Source organism: Sitodiplosis mosellana, unplaced genomic scaffold, assembly GCF_009176505.1.
Source record: "Sitodiplosis mosellana isolate CC-2019 unplaced genomic scaffold, AAFC_SMos_1.0 Smas_scaffold_52, whole genome shotgun sequence".
Classification (NCBI taxonomy): Eukaryota; Metazoa; Arthropoda; class Insecta; order Diptera; family Cecidomyiidae; genus Sitodiplosis; species Sitodiplosis mosellana.
The window spans coordinates 92,718-111,436 of record NW_022595294.1 but is presented as its reverse complement, the minus strand read 5'-3'; the positions used below and the strand labels follow the sequence as shown (position 1 = coordinate 111,436).

General features: G+C 37.3%; 1 protein-coding gene across 1 annotated transcript in view; it reads right to left on the bottom strand.

Annotated features, from left to right (window-relative positions):
• The window catches only part of LOC129570280 (uncharacterized), a 31,389-nt gene extending 18,221 nt beyond the window's left edge, over positions 1 to 13,168 (bottom strand). The window contains exon 1 of the mRNA XM_055449826.1: positions 12,324 to 13,168. The gene's annotated coding sequence lies outside the window, so the exon portion shown is untranslated. The remainder of the gene's footprint in view (positions 1 to 12,323) is intronic.
• Between the last annotated feature and the right edge of the window lie 5,551 nt (positions 13,169 to 18,719).

Genomic DNA, 18,719 nt, shown 5'->3' with positions numbered 1-18,719 from the left:
TCTTCAATGTTTGTCTTTTTGTGTGCCGTTCCTTCTTCAATCTATTTTCTTTCTTTCTTTTTGCTATAATAAAAACGAAGCGCCCCGAATCAGTTACTCTATTTTCATTCCGACATTCATTCATCGAAAGTCTTGCCGATTTCGTAACGGGCACAACCAATTTTTGAATTATTGCCATCGATTCATCATATGTTGCCGTTTGCTAAAAATCGGCAGATTTTTATCGACCTTCGAACTGGATTTGAGCGCCGGCTCGCTGGGAATCGAATCCCTTTTCGTAACTACTTGAACCGGTCGATTCGCGATTTTTTTTTTCATTTCTTTTTCGTCGTCTTTTTCTTTTCGTCGGCATTAGAAGTTGAAATCGTTTTGTCGCAACGGATCATGAGCATTTGATTTTTATTTGTACTTGTTTAACTGGTTAACCGTTCGATCAGACTGGCAGAAGGTAAAAAAAATGTGCGCTTGAGACTCGATTTTTTGCGGCCTTTTGTTTGTTTTCAATTGTTTTCGCGATTTTCGCAATTCAACACACCGTTTGTTTAACCTATGATCCAATGATTAAGCATTCATAACGTCTACCGCGACAATTGTTATGCAAAAAGACACTTTTTCGTAACCGCTTTTTCATCTCTCTCTTTCTCTCGATTGGATATGAAGTATCATTTTCAACGCGGAAAATGGTTTTGTTTATGCAGATTTTCGTCGCATTTTTTTTTTCGTCAACTCTAACGCAAAGCCACTTCAAGTGACAGTGACGCACCCCATTTCGCACGGGATGTACCGTCAACGAAGAAAAAAAAACAATTAAAGAGACACTTTTTTTTCGTTGCCAGACGATAAATGGGCAGAGGGAGAGATACACATAATTTAATTCAGAGCAATATTTTTATTTGCACAAAACTTTTTGCATAAATAAATAACAACAGTCAAATGGCACAACGGCAGGAAAAACGTGCAACTAAATCAATATTTACGCAATTGTTGTTTGTTTGATTTGTTTGCGTTTTTGATTGCCAAATGCGATTTGCGAGAAACTGTTTTGCATTTTCGAGAGGTGGTGATGCTTGGTGTTTGGAAGAGAGAATATGCAGAGCTAGCTTAGATTGAATGAAGGAAAGTACAGCGCCGATGGTAGCATCGAGTTTGATTTCGTTTTCGACCCAAGTTCGGAGTCATTTTTCTCGCCCAAATGAAATTCAACCCAATTTTCCATTTTTTTCCTCTTTTTAACTTTTTTTTCTAAGTTCTCGTGTCATTTATTACTGTCATTTGATTTAACACGCTCAATTATGTGTTGCTTTTAACAATTTCTTTTCGTCTCTAATTGTCATTTTAAAAATGTTTTTAAAAAAATTGTCGTTCGAACCATTTTTTCCCTAATTGTCGTTAACACATCGTTGCTAAACGGCGCTCCGTGTCGGAACTAACCAAATAACCTTGTCCAAAAAAAAAACAACAACCGGCAATGACACCGGAAAAGTGTCTCTAGCAACGATTTAATTTGTTTGGTTCCGCTTTCGATGCGATTTCATCTCTCTTTCTCTCGGTCGCTCTCGCTGTGGACGAACACAACACGAAATAATAAATGATTTAACACTTTTTCCGTGTATCAGCGATTGAGTCCTGTCAATCGTTTCGTCATAGTGTGCTGCATGTGAACAAGGGAACGGGCTTTGTTCGGTTGTTCCCACGTTTTGGAAATCGATGATCGAAAGAGAAAGACGAAGTCGAATAGTGAGCTGGAGATATGAATTGAGTGAAAGAATGAAAGAGAGCGAAGAAAAAAAAATCAAGGAAAAAACAGAAAAAATTGAAAAATGAGAAAGAGTCAGAGAGAGAGAGAGAGAGAAGAGTGACTGAGAACGAAGGAAAAGAAGAAAAAGAGGAAAAACGGAAAGAGAAAGAAAAAAATGATGGAAAGAGTGAGTGAGACCGAACGACTAACCACCAAAAAAACATTATTGATGTAATCCGGGAAAAGTGATTTGTGTCTGTTGTTTTTGCGTACTGAGGCGTGTAAAACGTGCGACGCATTCGTCACAACCAATTTCATCAATAAATGGAAATGGTTGAAAATTGTTTGCGGTTGGGCGGCATATTAAAATGAATCACGAATTGGGAAATTTGTGGTTTCGATTTCGTGCAAATGAAATGTAAACAATTCAATGTTTGATGAGAAAAAAAATGCCCAGAAAAAAACACGAAAAAAAAATAAATACTGAAATCAAAACAACGCAATCGGGAGTTTATCTTCTTTTATGCATTTAATGATATGGTAAATATGAATTTGAGTGTAGGGAGAAATATCTATCGAATACAAATCCAATGGAAAAAAAACGCGCTCATTTAACACCAAACACAAAGCACACCGAAGAGAGAGAGAGAAAAAATTCATTATGTTTATCCCGATAGGCATCGTGCTCATCGCATCATCTGCATAGCATTGTGCGTGTGCTAATATGCGTAAATTGCTCAAGTATCGTTCATTTCTACGAGTTCATTGTGCGGTGCCAAATGTAATCATTATGGCATTTTGTTCGGCAAAAGAGCTCCATGCTCAGAAAAAAGACGAAAAAAAAAAACAGTTTATGTTGAAATCTCGAAAATGATCGAAGCAAAAAAAAATTGTTTAGATAAAAGGTTTTCCGTTGGAAATCCCTTTTGAAAACATACAAAAACGTTCGTTTGAAAGAGTGAATCATTTCAATGACTGAAAAGGCATAAAAAAAATTCATTTCAAGAGCGAGATCATCAGAAATTGTCGACTTTTGAAAAAAAAATCCATTGAAACTTTGGTGAGGCTCCCAATAAAGAAGCCACCGCATTCAAATGATGGTAAAAGTGTGTTTGAACTGATTTTTTTTCTCAGCATAACTTTGCTTCAGGTTCCACGAATCTCATCTAGATGGCACTTGGCTCGTATCAGCCGATCGTCAAAATGATTTCAAATTTGAAAATTATACGTTAGACGGAATCAAGTTGTCTTGAGATGTCGAACTCCATGTGACCTGTGCTGAGCCCGTTCGACTGAAAGAGGTAGACGGAATTGATTTCGAGTAGGAACCCTTTTTTTCATTGTCATCGCCATCAAGCGGATTGTCGAAGAGAGTATAACGTCGGTTACTTGATTGTGAGTGTGTGTATTCGCCTTAATTTGCATTCAGTCATAGAACCTTTTCGTTTTCTGGGCAACCGAAATAATATGTAAATAACGATTGACGGCTCTCTCTCTCTCTCTCTGTTGCTCGACGAAAAAGGGATCGACGGAGAAAAATATTTGAGTGACATGATCCGAGGAATTAGATTATTACCGTTTTTCTGTGCAAAGCACAGCACAGCGCATTACCAAAAAATGCTCATTTTGTTTCGAATGCGATTGGTTTAGATTTAGTCTATTTCGTCGCCTTGATGCCATTGTTTTGCTAAACGAATTTTCGATGCACATACGAAGCGATATCAAAATAAATCGGACCCTTTTTTCTGCTGCTGCTGCTGCTGCTCTCTCGGCACGGTGAGTAGGTAACCAAATCAAAGACTCAAGCCCAGCATCTTGAGCATATTTATTTAGTCTGGCCGAACAGAAACGCAATCATACAATTAGATGACAAGTCTTAGTTCCTGTTCTCACGCTACGGAAACTTGTGTGCCAATCATTTGCATACAAACATTTCCTTCGAACCGATTTTTTGATTTGATTATGTGTCCCTTTTACACCCATCCATGATGATCGATGCCAAACTCATTTATTTACAGAGTTTTTTTCTGGTAGTTTTCCATTCGAGACACTGTGGGCCGTTTCTGTTGTACTTCGTAACTCAATACTTGTTTACATACAAACAGAATAGATATCAAATTCACCCATCAAACATACACTGAACGAGAGACGGAGAGAGAAAGTGACATTGATTACATAGACTAAAGACCGGCTATACCGATTATTTTAATGAAAATTAATCGAACCAATTGTGTCGAACATAACCGATAACTAAACCAAGCATTCATCTTTCAAAACGGAAAATATTACGCAGGATGATACACTCATTTCCTTTGAATATATTCAATTTCACCCGATAATTTACTCATTAATTTTCTAATTCCCATTTAAATCGAGTAATTTATGCCAGGGAAGCTCTCATTTCCGATTCGAATATTTCTGAATTTATATTCGAAAAAGGATGATTGAAGAGAATACGAGGAAATTTGAGAAGAAACAACTTTTTTTTGACTGATGATTCGATTTTTCACGATTGTTTGAATTGTTTTTCGACTGAATGAATTGAGGAGTAAAAATTGCCCAAAATATTTCTTGTGTCAGATAATTTCTAACGGAAAAAAATAATTTTCCCATTGGAATTAATTTTTTTTGTCGAATGTGAAATCCAATTTTTCAGATTTTACTCATTTTTTGAACAAAAAAAATCTGTTTTCACCAAAAATGTTACATTTCCCTCAGAACAAATCATTTCCCTCACCTCAATCCACCGCTCAATCTTCAAATAAAGTCATCTTAATAATCACATTTCAATTTCGATTTGATTAATAATGTCAACATGCCTGTCGATAAAAATCTCTCATTCTCTGGTTGTCGTTCAGGTTCGGTCGTTAAAATGGAATTGGAAAATGGTTAATTTATGGTTTGAAGTGGCCACTTGATGTAAGCGGCTGTAAGCAAACACCGGGCACGATCGCTTTTAATCTTTTGGCTATAATCGTTGTGTAAATATCTTGCTTTCTGGTATGTTACTGCGTTCGAGGTTGTACAAGAAAAAATGTCGTAAAAGATGGCAGCGACGCATTTGCGTACGTGTAAAACCGTGGCCAATTTGAACAGCGTCATAAAATTTTCTTCGTGATTGACCCTATTTGACTGGAATTTGGTAGCCAATAAACTTATTCTTAATACAGTCGTCATCGACGTAGTCGTTGTCGACGACCCGCGTATTGATCTCTTGCTCTCGGCATATGCAAATATGCTCATGTCACAGTGTTTTCAGTGAAATAAACCATAAAAGCGGCAATAACAATAATTCACCGTATGAGAGCAGCGATACGCGACACAAACACTTGAAGACCGACGCTTAGTGGAGTAAGTGAGAGGAAGAAGAAAAAAGCAAAGGCAAGAAAGCGAGCAAGAAGTCAACGGCGCGCGAGACACACATCGAAATCAATTGCTTGTAAAAGAAAAACGGGACGCAAACATTGAACAATTGCATTTATGCATATTAAATATGAAATGATTCGGCGGCGACCCTTTTGCCGCTGTGTGTGTGTGCTATTTGTCGCGGATGCAAAGCCGTTGTTTTTATGCGTCGAACTCGAAAATTATGGTTTTTTTTTTCGGTGCATGCGCCTCGTGCACAAGAAGTGCATTTTTTCTTTCAGCTCCTTCGAGCTAAATGTTGACCTATAATTTCAACGATTTGTTTGCCTTGCCATTAAACACCAAAAGGTGTGCGCGTTTTTTTGTGTTGGCTTTGTTTTCCATGTTTGTTCACTGGATGAGCCTTCTCTTTTCTCCTTTTGTGCGGGCATGCCACCAATTTTTGTAAGCAATTTGCTCGACTCAAAGGCAAATTAAGCCGCTAAGCAAAAAGAAAAACAACGCCTTTGATTTGAGAACAGAGATTTGGTTATGCACTGAAAAACAACCAAGAAATCTACCTAATTGCATTTGCTCGACGCAGTCAATTGAGCCAACGAGGAGTAAATTATTTTCGTATTTTGTTCCAAGATTGAAATGGAACTGTGAATGAAGTCGCATAAAGTACAGTTACAGTCAGTTCATTGAAACATTCAATGAAACGATTGATGCTGCATTCGTGGGTTTTGGTTTGGTTCGGATGCACAAAAGGTGGAAGGATGCGATTTTTAACACTTGACCGCTTTCATGTCACCAACGGTCAGTTGAATGACATTTGATTCTTTATCAAAAATGACGTTTTATGTCGGAAAAACCAAAAAAAAACGCTTCCAGCTGTTGAAGTCGTGAATTTTAAATTAAAAAAATCACTTCATTCATTAGTGACACCCGACTTTAATTCTTTTCTTTGTTCAAAATGCACTCAAATGCAAAGCTGTCACCCAACAAGAGATTTGAAGCAACAAATGTGTCCAGTTTGCTTTTAACATTTTCTGATTTGATTCCATCATTTTGATTTTGTGCATTCGAAGCATTTTTCCACCCAAAACTATTCAATTGAAAAAAAACGTTCCGAAAAATCGGCGAAGTGAAAGTCTTTCACCACGCACAGCGAAGGGTTGTTGATATAAATCCGGTGAAATGGCACAAAAACCGTCACATTTCAATCAAAAGTATCGAATTTTTGCTTCAGTTCGTCGTTTTTTGTGTGTAGTTGACAATAATCGGTAAACAATGAGTGCATTCACAGTTGTTTGGGCATGTGAACGACGGCTCAAAGCAGCCATTGACACACAACAATAAAAAAAACATGCGATTAAAACGATAAAAAACAAACAGGAGTCGATTTTTGAATGCACGTCGGTCATGGAATCGGGTGAGCGAGCGATTTTCAACTGCAAAATTGGATGAATGTCGACAACAACTGCAACACAAATAGCAACGATACCGTGTATATTAGAAGTGGCAGCAAGAGCTATGATATTATATGTGTACGAATAGCCATAAGCAGCACCAAAAAAGTGGCGATGCAACCGAGAAAAAGCAGTTGCGATCGCATATTCCGGTTGATGGCCTGTCACTCGCATGTCAACTCCCGAATGATGAAACAATTTCCCGAAAAAATGTTATCATTGTATATCGCCATCCGAAAGGTAGTAGTAGTAGCCATCACACAAATCCGTTGTAGCGAGAGATCGTAAAACGCATTAAACTCTGACCCTTTCTCATTAACTGAAAAAGTGAGCGCAGCGAAATTCACTCAACTGAATGTTGAAAGCAATTTGTACGTCATTTTCACCATTTAACTCGGCCTAAAACGCTGCATTGTGCGTGTGTGTGTGTTGCGTGGTTCGCACTCTTTACACTCCGCTCTAAAAACGCGTTCAGCAAAAATTGCGTGCACGCATATAAATTACCACAATGTGGATTTTATTCAAATGCAGTAATTTTTTTTTTCATTTCATTTCAAATTAATATTCATACATGAATCTATTCGTGTCGAATGAAGTTTCAAACGGCAGCGCATTCAAATCAGCACCATTCAAGTTCGACATCAACACCAACTAAGAATGGGTTCGGGACTTGAAACATCAATCGACGATTGTCGGAATCGACACATCAACAATGAGCTTCAAATGAAGAGACTTCAGGACAAGCCGAGTGTGTGTTGTTTGGTTGCAGCGAGTGAAAAAAAAGAGTGCAATTTATTTAAATCAACATGATTAATTCTGCCACATTTAACATGATTTTCTTTCCATTCTTGCTTTCAACGACAAGCACATCGTTTTCTATGTTTTTATTTCCGTAAATTTCACAATTTACGCATGCACTTCAATCGAGAAATAGTTGTTATGAGCCAAACTACTTGAGGCCAAGTGTTTGAGATTATGATTTGTGTGCAGCTGCGTTGTGTTCGCTGTCAAATCTCTAGCGTTTTTTTTTCTCTCTCGATCCCTGTTTGTCTCGATATTTCCAGAAAAACGTCCGTGTCAGAAAAAAAAAATCCGGTGGTTGGCCTACACAAAAAATGGCTCTAATAAAATAATTGGCCAGCATATTTGTTATTTTTTATCGAAAAAAAATGCATCAATTATTACGACTTGACAATATTTCGACAGATTGATGCCAATTTTGGCGAAAATTTGGTGTGTTCAGCACAATGCATTTTGTTATTTGTGGAAAAAAAACACGTACATAAAAAAGCCGGCACAATGACAATGGATAAAATGAATAAAAATCACTAATAAAATTATAATGACGACGAAAGATGTAATCAAACAATTTCAAATGAACAGGAACGAGGCGAGTGAGAAGCATCAGTGAACAATTGAATTTATGCTGGCCCGGGAGTGTGCGGCAGTACAAACGGAATAAGGGGTCACACACATCCATATGCAACGTCGTCGTCGTCCTCTCACCGGTTCCAACAAACGACTAATGAACGTTTCTGAGCTGCAGTTGTTGGTTTGATTGAAAGCATATGCTTCACATGTCGACACCAAACGACACAGAGAGAGAGAGAGAGAGAGAGAGTGAGTGAAAAAAATTTAATGATTTTTTTTTGCGTCGAATCGTAAAAAACGATCGGTATGGCACCAAACCTGTGCCACAGAGAGTCAAAAACCAGTCAACATTAACAATTTTCAGAGATTTTTATCACACCATTTCATTTTCGTTGGGTTTTTTTTGTGCGATGTCATTATCGATATGGTTTCGGTCAAACGGGTGCAGCCACCGTTGTTCGAACAGGAAAAAAAACGTGTAAATTGAATTGAAGTTGCTTTAACTCAATTAAATGAGTTGCAACCACAATTTCAAGTTAAATCGACTCGCTTTAACTAAAAATATTGGTTTAGAATGCGGTTGGGCTGAACTAAAACAGTGAGTTGGAGTGAGTGTGTGTGTGTCAACTCGAATGGACAGAAGAAAAAAAAAATGTGCAAAGTCATAGTCGAAGTTTTGATTAGCTTGGTTTGGGGTGTGAAAGACATTTTAATTACAATAGTTAGCAAACAGACGCACAAAAGGGATAAACCAGTTGCGAAAAACGAATTGAAAGGTGTTTGTACAATGTACATAAAACTGGACAAAAATTACATGATTTTTCTCTGTATTTTATGATTTGTGAAAAGCATTTGGTTTTTGACGTACAAATGATGGTGGTACCGGTGAAACCACAAAACGGAGAAATGAACGACACTTTGTCGCAAAAATTACCGTAATTTCACTTTCGACACAAGAGACAGACGCACACGAATACACAGCACTTGAGTGTGCGCCGAGGCGAATATGTGACAGCATGGGAAGAGGGTGAGGCTAAAAGCAGAGCAAACAAATCGCCAAAACCATTGATTGTCATTTAGTACACGCATTCAGCGGCTAAACACATTCAATGCGAGGAATATGTGTGACTGAAGTCCGCATTGTCACGACAATCGGCAGTTGCATATGTATCATATTTCGACCATCGTCGATTCGCTATAATAAATTTATTAGCTGCGACATTATTTATTGCCACTAAGTCCATTGTTTGGGCCATGCAAATGCAACGCCAAACTACATTAACGAGGTGAAAAGGTCGACTTACACACCACGTGCATACACCATCCAACCGTTTTTTTTTGTGTGTGCTAATGGTGGTCACGCGAAGCAACGACACTGCCATTGTTCGCTTTCGGGTGCAAATTTCAAATCCGATTTTCGAAATGACCACTCATGCTCATTAAATCTAGATCAGGGACCCGCGCCTTTTTCACTTTTGCCATTCTCTCTCGTTTCGAACTTTTCAACCGCTTTTGTCATGTAGAGCACGCTGTTCGGCGACCATTTTAGCCGAAGGATCGATGATTTGTTTGATTTTTCCAATCATATCCACTCACAATTTATAATTAGCATCCGTTATTGTGTGCTCGACTTTTGTGAAATGTTTTGACAAGCCATCGGCTTTTGTACACGATTTGATTCACTGTAACGGCGCACGTCTAATGGACGCTGCAACGCCCATTTCTCCCAAGGGACGGTTTTTGAAAGCAAATTAGACGGATTTGAAATTCGAGCTGTCCGTTGATACAATTCAATTTCGAACTAATGGTAAATCGATGAAAATGTTTTTGAATCGAATTGATATTGAAACTTTCGCGCGTTTAATAACACTCGAAGATGACTTTTATTGAAGCCTCGAACGTCTGTTCAGGTTTTTATCTACATGAAGAATGGCTTGAAACGGAATTTTTAACGTGATCATTTGAATTTTATTATGTTCGAAAAATATGGGCAATCGAGAGACCATCTTCCAAGGATATCACATTTTAAACGTATCCGTATCTACTTCTACCGCAGACAGGTGGTGGGCATTAGAAATTTTATTTACATTTTTTCCTGTTTTTTCGTCATGTTGAAACAAAGAAGCGGGTGTGTGTGTGTGTGTCTATTAAGCTTGTGTCAAGGAACTGTGTGAGTAAGAGTGTGTCTATTTGCAATGTTATTGTTTCAAGAAAATTGTTTATTTGAATTTAAAACGCGACGATTGAGACAAAAGAAGCAACCAAATAGAGTTTTACTATGAATTAAACCTAAACTTGGAACAAAGTCAAATAAATAGTCAGACAGTGTTCTGTCTCTTCTGTTCCAAACTTGTCGTGATATTTGTCGCTTGGGTTCAAAAACCGCAACCAGCCCGCACATCAATTTACCGCGATAGATCGTTACATTCGAATATCAAGACTCTACGAAATCGATTGAAGAACGTTGTCGCACGAGTGTAAGAAAACAAATTATTCGATGGTAAACATTCGAACCGTTGCAGCTGCATGCTGGTGAATTAAAAACACGTTTCAAATACAGAAGAAAAAACACATTCTTTTCTTTAAAATTCAAATGAACTCGTTCAGAATATCAAATGATCGCGCTTCACCTTTCGAGGATTTGACTTTTTTTTTCCATTGCTTCGATTCCTTTGCATTTATTCTATTGAATTATTTCATCGCTCCGAGGTTGAAGCCTTCAAATTTTCGTTTGTTCAAAAATTATAATCTTCTAGATTGTGGACTAGAAAAGCGAATGAGCTTTTATTTGATGCCGAAAAATGCTGTTTCGAAATATCTTCTGAATTTAGTTCATTCAGAAAATATTTCGACCAACACAAAATGACTTCACTCAAGCGAAAAAATGCAATAAAAATTCGACACAAATGAAACTCTTCGCGTAATAAACAAGAAAAATGTTCCAATTTTGACCGTTACCGGTAATAAAACTGGAAATTCTGTACAAAATCATGTGATATTCTTGGGATGTTCGTATAAATTTTAGTGTTCCTCATTGATTAAACTCATTTTAACATGCAATGATCATAGAAAATCGATTCTTCGATTGAAATTGCTCATCACAGCCTCCAAACTTAACTATCGGGATTGTTCCATTTTATTGATTCACGGCTAATCAAAACGTGTTGATTTTCTCGCTGCCCGTTGCGTCATAAAAACAAACACGAAACGAATGATATTCGGGTGTGCGCAACAGCTGAGATCAAGGCGTTTTTGTTCAAGCAACAAAGTCAATTCGCCATGGTTCATTGCGTTGCTCGGGCAAAAGAATGTTTAGAGGTCAGTTGCGCGAGAGCGCCGATCGATAGTCATTAGCGAGAGCAAAGGGGCGCTATTTTTATTAGCTGCAAATTTTCAAAGACCTTTGAGTGTGGAAAAAAAAAATCATTTTTACGATCGTCGAAGAACTTGACGGTCGATCATTGTTGTTCATCTGGTGGTGGCTGTTGTTGTTCAAATGTTCTGTTTGCATTCTCTTTCCATTCGAAGGTTTTTATTACGTTTAATTATATTGTTATTCAAGCATTTCGAGCAAGCAAAATGGTTCCGAGCGAGTAAACGAGCGTGCCCGTGTGCAAAAAGTGTCCGAATGAATAGTACACGGTGTACTGGTGTGTGTATGTTGCGAGAGAGACTCTGTTATTATTTATCGTTGACGATACGTTAATGGAATCGATTCATAGTTTATTGTATTGTGTGAGGTACCTCTATCGATTAGGTGAATAGAAATATGGCACAAAAGCCATCAAGAGATGTTAAAAACACAAAACGACGAGAGAAAAACATGATGGTACTTTGGAGAATGCACAGTACGCGCGACATACACACAATCGTTCAACTCGACAAATAAAATCCGGCAGCGGTCAAACTTTTTTTTCTCTCGATTTTTCTGAATTTTTCCCTTTTTCGTCTCACTTCCTCCCGATTTCTCTCTTTGCCATTTTGCTGTGTAATGGCACTGCACTTTTGTGTCTTTAATTGGTTCATGTAGCTGAATAAATTTCTATGCATGCACTTATCGCAATTTAACAATTGAGCAGGAGGTTAATTGAGACCGAAGAGTTGAAATGAACGCTGCGCTGCGCTGCTCAACATCATTTGTGTGTTTTTTTTCTTCTCTTCTACACGTTACGTGCTCAAAGTCAATGAGCCCAGAGTAGTTCTTATCACAATTTGTGTTTTTTTTGCCTCGTCTCGAGTTTGCAAACTTCCGCTTCAAATGAACACACACACATAAAAAACCAGGAAAACACTCTCACCATCACTGTTCACTTATTCAAATGCGAGCATGCGCATTTTTAAACTAGAAAAAAAATGTGCTACGATCAAAACTAACCGAATCAAATCTTGGTACTTACTTCAACGGTTTAATCACAAAATGTTGCTAATGTGCTGCGGTTTGTTCGAACTGTTTCGTTTTGCTCAGCTATTTCAGTTGATTAATCCCATAATAAACCATCAATTTGCGAAATATGATGGAAATGTGCAGATTTCACTTTGATTTTTTGTGCCAAATTTTCCTTGGGTTCACTGTCTTTCTTTAGCAATTTTTTGCTTGATCAATTTCTGGTTCAACTGTTCAATGTTCAATTTCAGTTCAATTTTTCTCACTTTTTCGTATGAAAACAATTCAATTTTTTCTCATTGTTCTTATAATTGCAGTTCAATTTCATCAAACTCTTGGTAAAATCGTCTTTTTCTTCGGTTTCTCACTATAAATCCTTTTGAAACTTCGGAAATTCGTTCAAAAAATTCACTTTTTCTTCTTGAAAATGTCTTCGTTTCCACTCAAATGTTCTTTATTCAAACTTTTCCTTTGTCGTGCACTATTTTCGTCTTGTCTAAACTTAGCTTCGTTGCTTTCCTTGCACCAAATAAGTGTCACTTTGTTCTAGTTCTTGCACAAAACTTTGATTTTCTCAAACTTGCACCAATTTACTATTCTCCTTCTTGATTGTTAGTAAAAAAAAAAAAATCCATGGAAATATCGGCAATAATCCAAAATGCTGTTGGTTTGTTCACTTCACTTGGTGTTGTACACAAAACTTCACTTTTCTTCGTCGACGAATTTGTTTGTAACGTCTTTGAAAATTGAATTTCAACTGCACTGTATGAGCACTGCGTGTAGAAATGTGTTGGTTCCAATTTTTGGGAGAGCGCGACAAAAAGTACGTCCGTTCTCATCGATAGACTTTTCTCATATGATCGTTCGTAGTGATGTGCTGGCCGTCTATAACATAATACACGGGTGGCTGTTGTACATTTTCCCTACCTCCGTTTTTTTTCGGTCGTTCGTCGTCGTCGTCGTCGTCGTCGTCGTTGCGGAACGTTGCTGTTGCTGCCGTTACACACGCAGTCAAGGCATACAAACGTGCACGCACACTCACTCGCAAGCAAGTAAAAGCCGGGCAGGCTGGCAGCAGTGAGTAGTAATGAAGGTAATGCACCCTTGTGCATCTTTCGCAAATGCCAAAGACTCGATCCGCTCGTTTTTTTGTTCAAGAGGGTATCAAAGATGATGTGCGTGTGTGTATGTGTGTTTTATCTGTTGCTTATGTTTTCTTTTACCTGTGTTCCGTAGACGACAATGATGATGACGACGACCAGCGGCGACCGTGGCTTCTTACAACTAGAGCACAATTTTTTATTCCGGTGTGTGTGTGTGTGCGACAACTTCTAACACCATTCTCGGTTGTTCGGTCGTTTGAGCGCTTCAAGTATACGGATCAATTGCAAACGCTACACGATGAATGGTACTCGACGGAACACGTCACAAGAACCATTTTTCCTACAAAAGCCACAGAAAAAATATGCTCATTTTTGATTTATATTCATATGCACGGCGACACAGTCGAGGTAATTCGTTGAGTGGCCACTTGAACGATACGAACAGCAGGCTCGAACATATTGAATAACCACAGAAAAAAACACATACACACAGCTCTCGTCCAAAACACATTCCACTTGTGTGGGGATATGCAAAAAAGGATCACACAACGCACACAAATCCAATGGAATGAGATTCCTACAGATAAGCTAAATGAAGTCTACACAACACAATGCTTCGGGTGGATCGGTTTCTTCTTGTTTTTAGCACTACATACAATACGCAGGCTATTGTTTGGGTTTTCCGTTTCCATTCAAATCAAATGCGATTGTCTACTGTTTTCGGTCGAAACAATCGAAATCATTAACTCTAATGACGCCCATTTGGATGAGCAAATGTGTTCGATTTATACTAAACGAACGGATTGCACAATGCACATGTAACGCAAATCCAAGGATTTTCAACTCAACAAACAATCGATTTTCATTATCGCTTCTTACCGAATGTTTTTCTTTTTGCTCGTTTTAACAATATTATCTCATTTTTTCCATATTTACCGATCTAATGAAATTTCGGCTGTTTACTTGTAATAGTATACTGTACGTAGTATTACTTTTCGACCGTTTTTAATCAAATCTTCTTTTTAGTCTGGTTCGTTGTGAGGATTTTTGACGATTTTGCTCATTTTATCTCTTCGGTGTTTTCATTGTCTACTAAACACTGTTCACACTTCCTCTAAATCAATTTAGATGAAAAAGTGTGTTTTTCGCTTTTTCAACGTCTTCTTTGCTGTTGAAGCAAACATTTACTTGATTTGACGTCCTTTTTCCAAACATTTTTTGATTTAACTGTACAAACGTTACGACTGAATGGAGATTTCTTTGATTTTTTTTCAAGAGATTCTATCAAAATAGTAGATTCCTATCATAGGTCGTTTCTAACTGTAGTTGCTACCGAAATTCATCAAAGAGAGATGACTTTTTCGGATCTGCCGTATTTCTTATCAAAAACTGATTTTCGCCTTGAATTTTGCAACCGACCTTTTGCTACTGTTTTATCATTTGAAACGAATTATTGGAAAAAATAGTGACAATTCTGACTTTTTACCATTTTTGGTCGATTTTTTTTTTTACATTTTTCTGTCTCACATTTCTCTAAACAATGCCAATATTTTTGTACTTCCGATCATTTTAACTGAAAGAAAGGAAACTACGAACAAGTTGAGATCAGCCAACGTCTTTTTCTTTGTAAATAAAAGACATTTTTTCGAGAGTTTACTTTTGAAAAGACTCTTTCTCTATCATTTAAACGTCCTTTTTTATCATTTCAACATTTTCTCATCAAGTCGAAACGTATTTTCTTCTATTTTGATCATTTCGATTCTTTTTTACGCAAACGACAATGTTTTCAAATACTATATAGCGTTTTCTGTTCCATTTTTGTCCAATTCGATTCTTTTTGTCCCTTTTTTTGCTCTCGGTCATTTTTGCCATTCGTTTTGTTAGTTTCAACATTTTTTCTGTATTTTTCTCATGTTTAGACATTTTATTCATTCCAATACTTTATGAGTTCCTGTGTGCGAAATGGATTTTTTTTTGGATGAAATTCAACAATTTGTACCTTTTTTCGGTAATTTAGATGAGTAAACAGTTTTTTTAAAAAGAATTTATCGGTTTTTAAATTGTTGAGGTTTTTTTTTCTTATAACGAAATTCATTTAAAGTTTTTCATGTATTTTAAGTTTTACGTTGGTTTTCGAATGTTTTTATCCGAAGAAAGTAAATTTCATGACGAAAAGTGAATTGGGAGCCGTAAGTTACAATCCGTAACCGAAATATCGCCATCCGTAATCGATTCGATCGAAAGCAAAATTGACAAAGACCACAAAATTCATGCCAAAGATAAAAACAGACAGACTTTCCAATAGAAATTATTCGTTGGTAATGAAAATATTATTTGTTTACTCTTCCCATGGAAAACGGACACTGTCGTTGCAGGCGAATTGCATTTGTTGCACAAAAACCATTTGTTTTGTGATTGTCAAAGGAATGTGTGTCGTTTCCTGTTCGGATGAAAGTCGAATTGTTTGTATAATTTCTTGCGAAACGGACATTGAACAATGTGAATCGATTATTGTTGAATTGTGAAAGGATCAATATTGACTGAAATGCATCCACTGGTAATAAATTTTCTCTGAAACATTTCGGACAAATGTGTATCGTTCGCAAGACAATGCGAGGGGCATTGTTATCAACGGTGCAAAAGAGTAAAGCGAAGAGGGAGAAAGAGTGACTTTTTTGTCTATATTTTTCTTCCTTAAGAGCTCTTTCTCGTTTTTGAGCATTTCTTCTCTCTTTCTCACCCTGATTCGTTTGGTCTTTCAACCTCTTTCTCTTTTGAACGTAATTTTTCTCGTATTGATCCATTCGCTCTCGTTATCGGTATGTTGCACCGTGGAAAGTGATAAAGAATGAGTGAGAACGAGTGAAAGAAGAAGAAAAATAGATCAAAATAGACTAACGAAGAGGAAAAGGGAGAGAATATAGAAATAGAGCAGAGTGAAAGCAAGACCGTTTGAGAAAGAGCATGTAAAAGAAACGAAAAATTGAAGAAAAGAGTGAAGAAAGAGTGCGAATGAGTGAGAAAGAGCAAGAATTATGCTGCAAGACAGGCAAAGAGAGAGAAAAAGAGTAAAAAAAGAATGAGATTGCCTAAACTTCACCGTGTTACATGCATGAGAACGAAAAATTGTGCATGAAATGAGTGTTGCGTGTTGCGCCGAAAAAAAATTGCACATGGTCCATGTGGCGAAATGTTGGTCGCATCTTCGGCTAAATGCAAATCAAAAAACCAAACAAAAGTGTAACAAATTTTTATGTTGTGCGTCGTGTGCGCTTACGCTCGCGCTCATCGCGCATAAATAATAAATCATAGCGACGATTTGTTACTGTTGCCAGGGCCTTCATTCACTTTTAATTATTGTCCCATTCATTCATATCGTGGCCATTCTTCTCTTTTCTGCTCTATTATTAATTTGTGCTGTGCATTTTTTTCTTCTTCCAGCATGCAGTTTGCGCTCGCTCTCTTGTTGTCTGCCGTGAAAGTGAAAATTGAATGATAATGAGATTGTTACACAATACACATACACAGGGAGAGAGTGAGAGTGGCAGAGCGAGAGGGAGCTGACCTGGTTGTCGCATTATGCACATTGCAAGACTGAAGCGCGATGCGATTTATGGCAAAAACTTGTCTCATCGCTCCTTACTCGCTGCGACCATTGTGTGAATGGCTAATAAGTGAATATCGCTTCGCGCTGCAGGCAATGCATTGTACCCCGTTGCACAGTCATCTCAAGAAACACGGCTTCTGCATTGCAAAAAAAAAACGACAAGAAAACGAGATGCAAAACGTTTTAGCCACATTGCATTTTACTGTTTCTATGCAATCCGTTTCCATATTCTCTCTCTTTGTGTGTGCAGCCCTTTTCTTCACTCACTCTCTCTCTCTCTCGTCGATGCCCGTTCCTTCTTTGTGCGTCGCTGTCATGTTATAATATCGCACACGTGAATTTCCGATTTATGAGAATCCGCTACACTTCGTTTTCGCTGCGCTGCACCCATCATTCAGTTGCAGTTTTTGTTCTCGCTGGGGTCGGCAAATTGCAATAGATCCGCTTGTTTTATGGGTTTTATGGTTTAATTTTGCACATAGCATTTCCATCATGGAATTTGAGACTTTTACATTCACAAGTGAAATTGCGCCGAACAACATTTCAAACTACGTGCGATTTTCTCTGTTTGCTTCTTCGTCGTCTTTCGTTGTTGATCGGACAGTTCGCTGTTGCGTGAGGAAATGCAAGGGATCAAATGAACTAATTTTTCGTTTTGATGACCATGGAACATTTGCTGTCGTGGAGGCTCTCGAGCCTTTAACAACATTTGAATAAGACATTTCAACATTTTATTTGCTCAACGTTCTTTTGATGGACAGTCAACGTTGATTGATGCATTTACATTAAACAGATCATGTATATTTGAGCAGATGAAGCAGAAACTTGAATTTTTGTTTGCGCTGGATCTTATTTACGTTATTTTTTGGAAAAAATATCTATTCAGACTCTTTAATCGACTATTTAGATTGTTTGGAAGATTCAAATCTTAATACATCATGAAATATTCTGTGAAATTCGGACAATTTCATTTTTTTGGGCAGCTTTTGTAGATTTATCAACCGTTTGGACTTGTTCCCACTTGATTTTTTCTCTTTTTAACACGAAAAATGACGATTCTGGGAGAAATATCGACCATTCCTGAAGAAATTGTGGTTTCTTTCGAAGAAAATTTATCGTTTTCGGCGGGAACGTGGTGATTTTCGAAAGATTTCAATGGAAATTGGTGTCTTTGTCTCACTCTTTGAATGATTTTGACTCAAATTTACTTGGACTTCGTACAAAAATCAATTTGCACATCCTTAAATTCTCATTATTATTAAATTTTAGAACGAAGAAATGTTATTTTTGATAAAACTAATCAGAATCGGGTAGGTTTTTGATGATTTTTTTTTCAGAACAATGTAATTTTGGATTGAAACGAAGGAGCGATACAAACAATTTTAAAGCAAAAATTAATAAAAACCGATAACATCGGTTGATTATCAACCAATTTACGTAAAAAAAAACAAAAAAAAAAACTCAAAAATCTACTGAAAAGGTAGCAAAAGATCAATGAATCTTCAAAAAGTTCAAACGGAACAATAAAAATGGAAAAAATCTCAAAGAAAATCAAATGTTCAATGAAGAATGGCTTCATTTTCGTTGATCCGTTATCAATCGCATTTCTTTGTGCCCTGGAGAAAGAGAATATTCGCACAGACACGTAAAGGTCTTCTCTCGCGAAAATCTAGTTGGGAAAATGTCATTTTGTGGCTGT